This window comes from Salmo salar, chromosome ssa13, assembly GCF_905237065.1.
Source record: "Salmo salar chromosome ssa13, Ssal_v3.1, whole genome shotgun sequence".
NCBI lineage: Eukaryota > Metazoa > Chordata > Actinopteri > Salmoniformes > Salmonidae > Salmo > Salmo salar.
In genome coordinates this window covers 95,154,803-95,167,431 of record NC_059454.1, presented here as the reverse complement: position 1 = coordinate 95,167,431, position 12,629 = coordinate 95,154,803, and the positions used below count along the sequence as shown (strand labels likewise).

Here is a 12,629-nt window from a genome sequence, read left to right as displayed (position 1 = left end):
TCCCGGGCTCTGAGCGCCTATGGACGACGTGGGAAGTGTCACGTTAGAGCAGAGATCCTTAGTAAAAGATAGAGATGGAAAAGAAGTTCAAGAAATGGTCAGACAGGCCACTTCCTGTAAAGGAATCTCTCAGGTTTTGACCTGCCATTTGAGTTCTGTTATACTCACAGACACCATTCAAACAGTTTTAGAAACTTTAGGGTCTTTTCTATCCATATGTAATAAGTATATGCATATTCTAGTTACTGGGTAGGAGTGGTAACCAGATTAAATCGGGTATGTTTTTTATCCAGCCGTGTCAATACTGCCCCCTAGCCCTAACGGGTTTTAAGACGTGCTTAACCCCCACCTGGCCCCAGCCTATTCTCCCTTTACACTCAACTTCACTGGCAACTAACAAACAGCTAGGCTGATATAACAAGCAGAACATTAAAGATTTAAATGTTTAAATAACTAAGACCAAAATAATCTTAGTCTAATTTCAGAGCATATAGCCAACTTCAATCGGTAGGCGCTGGAATAATTTATTCTATTAACACTTGTTTTAGTGAAGCACCGGTTTGGTTGCTTTGCAGGAGTTGTCCATTGTGCTATAGTTTTTGCTATGTGACTGGGTAGAGGAATTGGATCTAACCGTGTAGAGGTACTCACCAACAGAGCACGATGGCCCCATGGTTCACTGCAGCCCACGTCTTCAGCTTGTCCATACCCACCATGTCCAACAGGACCCTGGAGAAATGCTCTGGGGAGTCATGGTCAGGAAGATACAGAATCAAATCACGAGTCAATATGGACATGCCCACAGCCATTTTTGCTGTTGTCTGTGAGTAGAGTACCACGTCAAGATCATAACTGTGAGGTGACATTTGTGCGGTCAGGCCTACAGGTGATATTATTTATAAAACAAATGTTGGGTGATATGTGCGGTCAGTCATACGTTCTCTCCCGGCCTCCTTCATCTCGTCTTGTTCGATCAGCCATGTGCAGCTATAGAACAGGACACAGACGAGAAAAATATGTTTACACTGAATTCCAAGCACTTGCTAGAGGACAGAGACACCACAGATTTTACCCTTTGTCCTGATACCAAGCCAGTACAATCATCCCACAGTTGACCAAACAGACAAAAAGCGAACCCAATTTTATTAAACTAGGCAAATCAGTTAAGAATAAATTCTTATTTAGAATGACGGCCTACCCCGGTCAAACCCTAACACGGACAACGCTGGGCCAATAATGCGCCGCCCTATTGGACTCCCAATCACAGCCAGTTGTGATACAGCCTGGAATCGAACCAGGGTCTGTAGTGATGCCTCTAGCACTGGGATGCAGTGCCTTAGACTGCTATGCCACTCAGGAGTCCAAATGGAGCCGTCAAAACCGTTGCAATTCTCACCTATGAGAATACTTCATTCTCCTACTTTTAAGGACGTGCTCTGGAACTTTGGCAATTTGTAAGTATTTTTTAAACCTCCCACTTTGGGCTGGATGTGTCAATGTGTAGTTCATACATGCATCATCTATGAGCAGAACTACTGTCCTACCTCAATTAGCCACAAAATCTCTTGTTTGAAAGTTACGCTGCAGCATTTTCCCTAAACTTTCTCCCATGTGGGCCAGCCCCCTTGCAATTTGAGTTCCAGCCAATGAGCTTCAGCCCCTCCCCATTTAAGTGACAGCTAGCAAGATGCCCACAACAGAGAGAGAGAACAATGAAGTGGTGCACATCTGCACATATGAGATGTAGTATGACATTTTTGGGGACCACGTTTGGCTGGTGAGTGCTACTTTCAGAACTACTGGCTAAAATATATATTTTTTTGAGTACCAGACAATCTCTGACACACCCTGCCCCTGTCCCCTCCTCACCTGCCCCTCCTGGTGTGAAGTCGTCAGCGGCCAGCTCGGCGACAGCCTCCATGGTAGGACGCAGGTCCCCGATGGCAGACCCCAGAATTTCACTAATGGTGAAGCTGAAGGCCTTGTCTATCACCATGGCGCGGGCGTGGCCACAGGTGCTGAATCAGGGGTGTAGACACCGCCTCCAGGAGCTCCTTACGAAGGGAAACATCCTTCTTGCTACAGGGACAATGAGCCAGATGGAGACCGATCATTTAAAGTATAGACTATGAAAAGCATGGATGGCATCTCATCATTTCTGTCCAATTGCCTCACAATAGCAATTAAGGGATGTTAAAGGCCCAGTGCAGTCAAACTCCCAGACAATCCTAGCAAAGTTCTTGAGTTTGAGTTTATTTTATTTTTACAGGGACAGTGCACATTAATCAACGTTTCAGTAAAAGTGCCGGTTTTAGCCAGCCGGCTAATTTTCAACCGCAGTCCCTGGGCAGGTTATTAAAAACAATTACAATATAGACAATCATTGAACAGTGAGCACACGCAGAGTAACATAGGACAAGCAAGACATAGCATACAGACAGAGCAACATAGGACAAGCAAGATGTAGCATACAGACAGAGCAACATAGAACAAAAAGCAACAAGACAAAATCCATAAAAACAACAAAGTGTTTCCACACCTCACAAGCTACAGACAACAGACAACATGGAAAGCGGCAATACACAGCTAGGGATTATGTTCACAAGTCTGATTGACCTTTAGCCATGTCTTCATGCATTTTGTGAAAGTGTGATATGTGGTGCAGTTATGTGTGTCTGATGGCAGTGTATTCCAGACATGGGAAGCTCTCACAGAGAAAGCAGATTTACTAAAGGTGCTTTTCCTTAAGGGAACTATACAGTCACCTCTCATGGCAGACCTTGTGGATCTGCTGCCATATGTTTGGGTTTTCTGTTTAACAAAAATACTGAGTGGAGGGGGAGCTAGGCCATTTAGGATCTTGAATACAAGACATGCGTCGGTGTATTGCACAAGATTTTCCCAACTCAGGAGCTCATGCTTTCTGAGGATGTAACAGTGATGATGGCTATTGGGCTTTCTATCGAGCACTTTGAGAGCCTGTTTGTAGACAGACTGAATAGGTTTTAATGTTGTATAGCAAGCTTGGGTCCAACTAGTCAAGCAGTATGTTAAGTGGGGGAGTATCATCGATTTTAAATACAGTTTTGCTACCTCTGTGGTCAAACAATTTCGTATAAATCGGAAATTAGCTAGGTTGAATTTGGTTATTTGAATAACCTTTTTCACATGCTTTTTAAAAGAGAGGTTGGAATCAAGTATGATTCCAAGGTACTTAAAATCAGATACCACCTGGAGCTTCTCCCCTGACACATATACATCTGGCTCAGTAGCATCTGTTGCCCTCTTTGTGAAGAACATGCAAACTGTTTTTTTCACATTGAGATGCAAACACGAGTCACTGAGCCACTTTGTAACCTGGACCATTACAGTAGTGAGTTCTTGTGCAGCTTGTTGTTTGCTCTTTGCATGCACATATATCACTGTATCATCTGCATACATTTGAACTTCAGACCCAGTGCAGACGGAAGGCAGATCATTAATGTACAGGCTGAACAGGAGGGGCCCCAGTATTGACCCTTGGGGCACGCCCACATCATAGCTAAGAGTGGGCGACAGCTCATTGCTCACTCTGACACACGGAGTTCTGCCTTCAAGGTATGATTTCATCCATCTCAAGGCATCGGGGGAAAAGTTGAACTTGGACAATTTTGTGATGAGAATCTCATGGTTAACAGTATCGAAAGCCTTCCTTAGGTCCAGAAACACAGCCCCAACAACGCCCCCTTTGTCCATCTTGGATTTACTGTATTTCTGTCTTGACTCAATGAAGAGTGGTTTCAATTGTAAATGCAGCACTGATGCAATGAAACATCCTTCTTGCTACAGGGACAATGAGCCAGATGGAGACCGATCATTTAAAGTATAGACTATGAAAAGCATGGATGGCATCTCATCATTTCTGTCCAATTGCCTCACAATAGCAATTAAGGTATGTTAAAGGCCCAGTGCAGTCAAACTCCCAGACAATCCTAGCAAAGTTCTTGCTTGAGAAATTGCCCTTTGCTACTTTTTGACCATTTTAATTGAAAACAATCACCTTTTAGGTACTTAAATGTCATTGTAACCACTCAATTTCCAAGACAGAGCTATTGATGTAAGGACTGACCATCCATTATATAAAAATTTGTTTTAAACATGTTTTGTGGCTATACAGTTTGTTTACATTTTATACAGACATTATTTTACTCCAAACTTATCATTTGGGTTCTGATGGGGGATGACAATTGAACTAAGCTTGAGGCATTTAAGTTATATTCTTCAAGCATCAATGGGTATATACATTTTTGGACTTAATGGTATGTAGCAACTAAGGATTCTAGGGTATGTTTGGAAAGTTAACCTCACTGTTCTTTAGCAGGGGTGTAAAACTCATTCCACGGAGGGCCGAGTGTCTGCAAGTTTTTATTTTTCCTATCAATTAAGACCTAGACAAACAGGTGAGGGGAGTTCCTTACTAATTAGTGACCTTAATTCAATCAAGTACAAGGGTGGAGTGAACCTGCAGACACTCGGCCCTCCGTGGAATGAGTTTGACCTGTGTTCTACAGTCTAGCTAGTTGGTGTGGAGTGATTGGTAGGTGGTGGCAGGACTCATCTGTGGGCGTTTCCATCTCCCTTCTCCAGCACCTGGATGATTTCAGGTGATAGGTGGGCGGAGCAGAATTTTCTTTCCATTCCTGTTCGATGACATCAGGCAGGGAGGCCAGAATCTCTGATGTGAAGCAGGCCGTCCTCAGCATAGTGTCATCTATGCAGTCAAAGGCAGCGAGGAGGACTAAGAACGCACTCTCCCTGGAGAGAGAATTAACAAACCAATAAGTCAGCCACACACACACTGACTTTTACATATTTGCATGTCTGACCGTGGCAATCAAATTGTTGTGTTAGCTGACCATTGCAAACTTTCTGATGTACGTCTTCATGGTTTTAATGATGACTTTTCTGTCCTGAAAGGCAGAACCAATAAATCAGTGTACATGAGGATCATCTCTCTAGAAGGCCAGAGTTTTATTTTATTTAACCAGGTAGGCTAGTTGAGAACAAGTTCTCATTTGCAACTGCGAACTGGCTAAGATGAAGTATAGCAATTCGACACATACAACAACAGAGTTACACATGGAATAAACAAAACATACAGTCAATAATACAGTAGAACAAAAGAAAACAGTCTATATACAGTGAGTGCAAATGAGGTAAGTTATTAAGGCAATAAATAGGGCATGGTGGTGAAGTAATTACAATATAGCAATTACACACTGGAATGGTAGATGTGGAGAAGATGAATGTGCAAGTAGAGATACTGGGGTGCAAAGGAGCAAGATAAATAAATACAGTGGGGATGAGGTAGGTAGATAGATGGGCTATGTACAGGTGCAGTGATCTGTGAGCTGCTCTGACAGCTGGTGCTTAAAGCTAGTGAGGGAGATATGAGTCTCCAGCTTCAGAGATTTTTGCAGTTCGTTCCAGTCATTGGCAGCAGAGAACTGGAAGGAAAGATGACCAAAGGAGGAATTGGCTTTGGGGGTGACCAGTGAGATATACCTGCTGGAGCGCGTGCTACAGGTGGGTGCTGCTATGGTGACCAGTGAGCTGAGATAAGGCGGGGCTTTACCTAGCAGAGACTTGTAGATAACCTGTAGCCAGTGGGTTTGGCGACGAGTATGAAGCGAGGGCCAACCAACAAGAGCGTACAGGTCGCAATGGTGGGTAGTGTATGGGGCTTTGGTGACAAAACGGATAGCACTGTGATAGACTGCATCCAGTTTGTTGAGTAGAGTGTTGGAGGCTATTTTATAGATGACATCACCGAAGTTGAGGATCGGTAGGATGGTCAGTTTTACGAGGGTGTGTTCGGCAGCACGAGTGAAGGATGCTTTGTTGCGATATAGGAAGCCTATTCGAGATTTAATTTTGGATTGGAGATGCTTAATGTGAGTCTGGAAGGAGAGTTTACAGTCTAACCAGACACCCAGGTATTTGTAGTTGTCCACGTATTCTAAGTCAGAGCCGTCCAGAGTAGTGATGCTGGACGGGCGAGCAGGTGCGGGCAGTGATCGATTGAAGAGCATGCATTTAGTTTTACTTGCATTTAAGAGCAGTTGGAGGCCACGGAAGGAGAGTTGTATGGCATTGAAGCTCATCTGGAGTTTAGTTAACACAGTGTCCAAAGAGGGGCCAGAAGTATACAGAATGGTGTCGTCTGCGTAGAGGTGGATCAGAGAATCACCAGCAGCAAGAGCAACATCATTGATGTATACAGAGAAGAGAGTCGGCCCGAGAATTGAACCCTGTGGCACACACAGAGACTGCCAGAGGTCCGGACAACAGGCCCTCCGATTTGACACACTGAACTCTATCAGAGAAGTAATTGGTAAACCAGGCGAGGCAATCATTTGAGAAACCAAGGCTGTCGAGTCTGCCAATAAGAATGTGGTGATTGACAGAGTCGAAAGCCTTGGCCAGGTCGATGAATACGGCTGCACAGTAATGTCTCTTATCGAAGGCGGTTATGTCGTTTAGGACCTTGAGCATGGCTGAGGTGCACCCATGACCAGCTCTGAAACCAGATTGCATAGCGGAGAAGGTACGGTGGGATTCGAAATGGTCGGTAATCTGTTTAACTTGGCTTTCGAAGACCTTAGAAAGACAGGGTAGGATAGATATAGGACTGTAGCAGTTTGGGTCAAGAGTGTCACCCCCTTTGAAGAGGGGGATGACCGCGGCAGCTTTCCAATCTTTGGGAATCTCAGACGACACGAAACAGAGGTTGAACAGGCTAGTAATAGGGGTTGCAACAATTTTGGCAGATATTTTTAGAAAGAGAGGGTCCAGATTGTCTAGCCCGGCTAATTTGTATGGGTCCAGATTTTGCAGCTCTTTCAGAACATCAGCTATCTGGATTTGGGTGAAGGAGAAATGGTGGGGGCTTTGGCAGGTTGCTGTGGAGGGTGCCGGGCAGTTGACCGGGGTAGGGGTAGCCAGGTGGAAAGCATGGCCAGCCGTAGAGAAATGCATACTGAAATTCTCAATTATAGTGGCTTTATCGGTGGTAACAGTGTTTCCTAGCCTCAGAGCAGTGGGCAGCTGGGAGGAGGTGCTCTTATTCTCCATGGACTTTACAGTGTCCCACAACTTTTTTGAGTTAGTACTACAGGATCCAAATTTCTGTTTGAAAAAGCTAGCCTTAGCTTTTCTAACTGCCTGTGTATATTTGTTCCTAACTTCCCTGAAAAGTTGCATTCACAGGGGCTATTCGATGCTAATGCAGAACACCACAGGATGTTTTTGTGCTGGTCAAGGGCAGACAGGTCTGGAGTGAACCAAGGACTATATCTATTCCTAGTTCTACATTTTTTGAGTGGGGCATGCTTATTTAAGATGGTGAGGAAGGCACTTTTAAAGAATAGCCAGGCATCATCTACTGACGGGATGAGGTCAATGTCATTCCAGGATACCCGGGCCAGGTTGATTAGAAAGGCCTGCTCGCAGAAGTGTTTTAGGGAGCATTTGACAGTGATGAGGGGTGGTTATTTGGCCGCAGACCCATTACGGATGCAGGCAATGAGGCAGTGATCGCTGAGATCTTGATTGAAAACAGCAGAGGTGTATTTGGAATGCGAGTTAGTTAGGATGACATCTATGAGGGTGCCCGTGTTTACGGATTTGGGGTTGTACCTGGTAGGTTCATTGATAATTTGTGTGAGATTGAGGGCATCAAGCTTAGATTGTAGGATGGCCGGGGTGTTAAGCATGTCCCAGTTTAGGTCACCTAGTAGCACAAGCTCAGAAGATACCACATATGGTATTGAGGGCACAGCTGGGGGCAGAGGGAGGTCTATAGCAAGCGGCAACAGTGAGACTTGTTTCTGGAAAGGTGCATTTTTAGAAGTAGAAGCTCGAATTGTTTGGGTACAGACTTGGATAGTAATACAGAACTCTGCAGGCTATGTTTGCAGTAGATTGCAACACCGCCCCCTTTGGCAGTTCTATCTTGGCAGAAAATGTTATAGTTAGCGATGGAGATTTCAGGATTTTTGGTGGCTTTCCTAAGCCAGGATTCAGACACAGCTAAGACATCCAGGTTGGCAGAGTGTGCTTAAGCAGTGAGTAAAACAAACTTAGGGAGTAGGCTTCTAATGTTAACATGCATGAAACCAAGGCTTTTACGGTTACAGAAGTCAACAAATGAGAGCACCTGGGGAGTGGGAGTGGAGCTAGGCACTGCAGGACCTGGATTAACATCCACATCACCAGAGAAGTAGGATAAGGGTACGGCTAAAGGCTATACGAACTGGCCGTCTGGCATGTTCGGAACAGAGAGTAAAAGGAGCAGGTTTCTGGGCACGATTGCATTGATTCAAGGCATAGTGTACAGACAAAGGTAAGGTAGGATGTGAGTACATTGGAGGTAAACCTAGGCATTGAGTGATGATGAGAGAGATATAGTCTCTAGGACTTTTAAACCAGGTGATGTCATCGCATACGTAGGAGGTGGAACAACACGGTTAAGGCATATTGAGCAGGGCTAGAGGCTCTACAGTGAAATAAAACAGTAATCACTAACCAGGACAGTAATGGACGAGGCATATTGATATTAGAGAGAGGAATGCGTAGCCAAGTGAACATATGGGTCCAGTGAGTGGGGATGACTGGGGACACGGCGATTCAGACAGTTAGCAGGCCGATGCTAGCAGTTACAGTGAGGGAAAAAAGTATTTGGTCCCGTGTGGCTTAGTTGGTAGAGCATTGTGTTTGCAATGCCAGGGTTGTGGGTTCGATTCCCACAGGGGACCAGTACGAAAAAGAAAAAAAAATGTATGCATTCACTACTGTAACTCGCTCTGGATAAGAGCGTCTGCTAAATGACTAAAATGTAAATGTATTTGATCCCCTGCTGATTTTGTACATTTGCCCACTGACAAAAATGATTAGTCTATAATTTTAATGGTAGGTTTATTTGAACAGTGAGAGACAGAATAACAACAAAAAAGTGCATGTCCAAAATTGTATTAAATGATTTGCATTTTAATGAGGGAAATAAGTATTTGACCCCTCTGCAAAACATGACTTAGTACTTGGTGGCAAAACCCTTGTTGGCAGAGGTCAGACATTTCTTGTAGTTGGCCACCAGGTTTGCACACATCTCAGGAGGGATTTTGTCCCACTCCTCTTTGCAGATCTTCTCCAAGTCATTAAGGTTTTGAGGCTGACGTTTGGCAACTCGAACCTTCAGCTCCCTCCACAGATTTTTTATGGGATTAAGGTCTGGAGACTGGCTAGGCCACTCCATTACCTTAATGTGCTTCTTCTTGAGCCACTCCTTTGTTGCCTTGGCCGTGTGTTTTGGGTCATTGTCATGCTGGAATACCCATCCATGACCCATTTTCAATGCTCTGGCTGAGGAAAGGAGGTTCGCACCCAAGATTTGACGGTACATGGCCCCGTCCATCGTCCCTTTGATGCGGTGAAGTTGTCTTGTCCCCTTAGCAGAAAAACGCCCCCAAAGCATAATGTTTCCACCTCCATGTTTGACGGTGGGGATGGTAGTCTTGGGGTCATAGGCAGCATTCCTCCTCCTCCAAACACAGCGAGTTGAGTTGATGCCAAAGAGATCCATTTTGGGCTCATCTGACGACAACACTTTCACTCAGTTGTCCTCTGAATCATTCAGATGTTCATTGGCAAACTTCAGACTCCTTTCTTGAGCAGGGGGACCTTGCGGGCGCTGCAGGATTTCAGTCCTTCACGGCGTAGTGTGTTACCAATTGTTTTCTTGGTGACTATGGTCCCAGCTGCCTTGAGATCATTGACAAGATCCTCCCGTGTAGTTCTGGGCTGATTCCTCACCGTTATCTTGATCATTGCAACTCCACGAGGTGAGATCTTGCATGGAGCCCCAGGCCGAGGGAGATTGACAGTTATTTTGTGTTTCTTCCATTTGCGAATAATCGCACCAACTGTTGTCACCTTCTCACCAAGCTGCTTGGCGATGGGTCTTGTAGCCCATTCCAGCCTTGTGTAGGTCTACAATCTTGTCCCTGACATCCTTGGAGAGCTCTTTGGTCTTGGCCATGGTGGAGAGTTTGGAATCTGATTGATTGATTGCTTCTGTGGACAGGTGTCTTTTATACAGGTAACAAACTGAGATTAGGAGCACTCCCTTTAAGAGTGTGCTGTTAATTTCAGCTCGTTACCTGTATAAAAGACACCTGGGAGCCAGAAATCTTTCTGATTGAGAGGGGGTCAAATACTTATTTCCCTCATTAAAATGCAAATCAATTTATAACATTTTTGACATGCGTTTTTCTGGATTTTTTTGTTGTTATTCTGTCTCACTGTTCAAATAAACCTACCATTAAAATTATAGACTGATTATTTCTTTGTCAGTGGGCAAACGTACAAAATCAGCAGGGGAACAAATACTTTTTTCCCACACTGTAGTAGGCCGGGGCTAAACAAGCTAGCAGTTAGCAGACCGGGGCTGGCAAGCTAGCAGTTAGCAGACCGGGTTAGTAAGCAAGCAGTTGGCAGACCGGGGTTAGCAGACCGGGGCAGGCAAGCTAGCAGTTAGCAGACCGGGGCAGGCAAGCTAGCAGTTAGCAGACCGGGGCAGGCAAGCTAGCAGTTAGCTGACCGGGGCAGGCAAGCTAGCAGTTAGCTGACCGGGGCAGGCAAGCTAGCAGTTAGCTGACCGGGGCAGGCAAGCTAGCAGTTAGCTGACCGGGGCAGGCAAGCTAGCAGTTAGCTGACCGGGGCAGGCAAGCTAGCAGTTAGCTGACCGGGGCAGGCAAGCTAGCAGTTAGCTGACCGGGGCAGGCAAGCTAGCAGTTAGCTGACCGGGGCAGGCAAGCTAGCAGTTAGCTGACCGGGGCAGGCAAGCTAGCAGTTAGCTGACTGGGGCAGGCAAGCTAGTAGTTAGCAGACCGGGGCTGGCAAGCTAGCAGACCGGGGCTAGCAGTTAGCAGACCGGGGCAGGCAAGCTAGCAGTTGGCAGACCGGGGCTAGCAGTTAGCAGACCGGGGCAGGCAAGCTAGCAGTTGGCAGACCGGGGCTAGCAGTTAGCAGACCGGGGCAGGCAAGCTAGCAGTTGGCAGACCGGGGCTAGCAAGCTAGCCTTTGGGGGACGTCGCGCTGGGGGTAAGTCTGTTTTTGCCTCTTCATGCGGGGACGTCGATAGACCAGTCGTGGAATTAGTAGGGTTCCAAGTAGCTCTAGGTAGCTAGTAGGCCGCGGTTAGCAGAATGGGCCTCCAGCGGACGTCGCGCCTGAGGGGCCTGTTGGAATCCTCGGGCAGATTATGTCGTTATTCCAGTCGTAGAGGATCAGCGGGGTTCCGTGCCCCGTACCGGCAGTAGAAGGGGTCCGGATATTGTAGCCCAGGAGTGGGCTTCGGTGGTAGCACAGGAGTCCTGGCCGGTCTAGCTTCAGGCTAATTGGTGCTTGCTCTGGGATGGAAACGCCAGCCAGGAGTAGTCACCCGGGATTGCGGTTTGCTAGTTGCGAAGATCCAGATGAAAATGTTCAGAGTTTGCGGTAGTAATCCGCGATATGGGGGAAAAAAATTATAATAGCTCCGTTATGCTCTGGTTTGAGTCGCGTTGTTCAAACTGGCGAGAGATTTCCGAGCTAAAGGTTAGCTGATCAAATCAAATTTATTTATATAGCCCTTCGTACATCAGCTGATATCTCAAAGTGCTGTACAGAAACCCAGCCTAAAACCCCAAACAGCAAGCAATGCATGTGAAAGAAGCACGGTGGCTAGGAAAAACTCCCTAGGAAAAACTCTCTAGAAAGGCCAAAAACCTAGGAAGAAACCTAGAGAGGAACCAGGCTATGAGGGGTGGCCAGTCCTCTTCTGGCTGTGCAGGGTGGATATTAAAACAGAACATGGTCAAGATGTTAAAATGTTCATTAATGACCAGCATGGTCAAATAATAATAATCATAGTAGTTGTCGAGGGTGCAACAAGCACGTCCGGTGAACAGGTCAGGGTTCCATAGCCGCAGGCAGAACAGTTGAAACTGGAGCAGCAGCACGGCCAGGTGGACTGGGGACAGCAAGGAGTCATCATACCAGGTAGTCCTGAGGCATGGTCCTAGGGCTCAGGTCCTCCGAGAGAAAGACAGAAAGAGAGAATTAGAGAGAGCATATTTAAATTCACACAGGACACCGGATAAGACAAGAGAAATACTCCAGATGTAACAGACTGACCCTAGCCCCCGACACAAACTACTGCAGCATAAATACTGGAGGCTGAGACAGGAGGGATCAGAAGACACTGTGGCCCCATCCGATGATACCCCGGACAGGGCCAAACAGGCAGGATATAACCCCACCCACTTTGCCAAAGCACAGCCCCCACACCACTAGAGGGATGTCTCCAACCACCAACTTACCGTCCTAAGACAAGGCCGAGTATAGCCCACAACGATCTCCGCCATGGCACAACCCAAGGGGGGGCGCCAGCCCAGACAGGAAGACCACGTCAGTGACTCAACCCACTCAAGTGACGCACCCCTCCCATGGACGGCATGGAAGAACACCAGTAAGCCAGTGACTCAGCCCCTGTAAAAGGGTTAGAGGCAGAGAATCCCAGTGGAAAGAGGGGAACCGGCAAGGCAGAGACA

At 46.4% G+C, this 12,629-nt stretch overlaps 1 pseudogene; it reads right to left on the bottom strand.

The window, feature by feature from the left end:
* LOC106568240 (pumilio homolog 3-like) overlaps window positions 1–12,629 on the bottom strand; it is a 29,675-nt pseudogene that overhangs the window by 2,221 nt on the left and 14,825 nt on the right.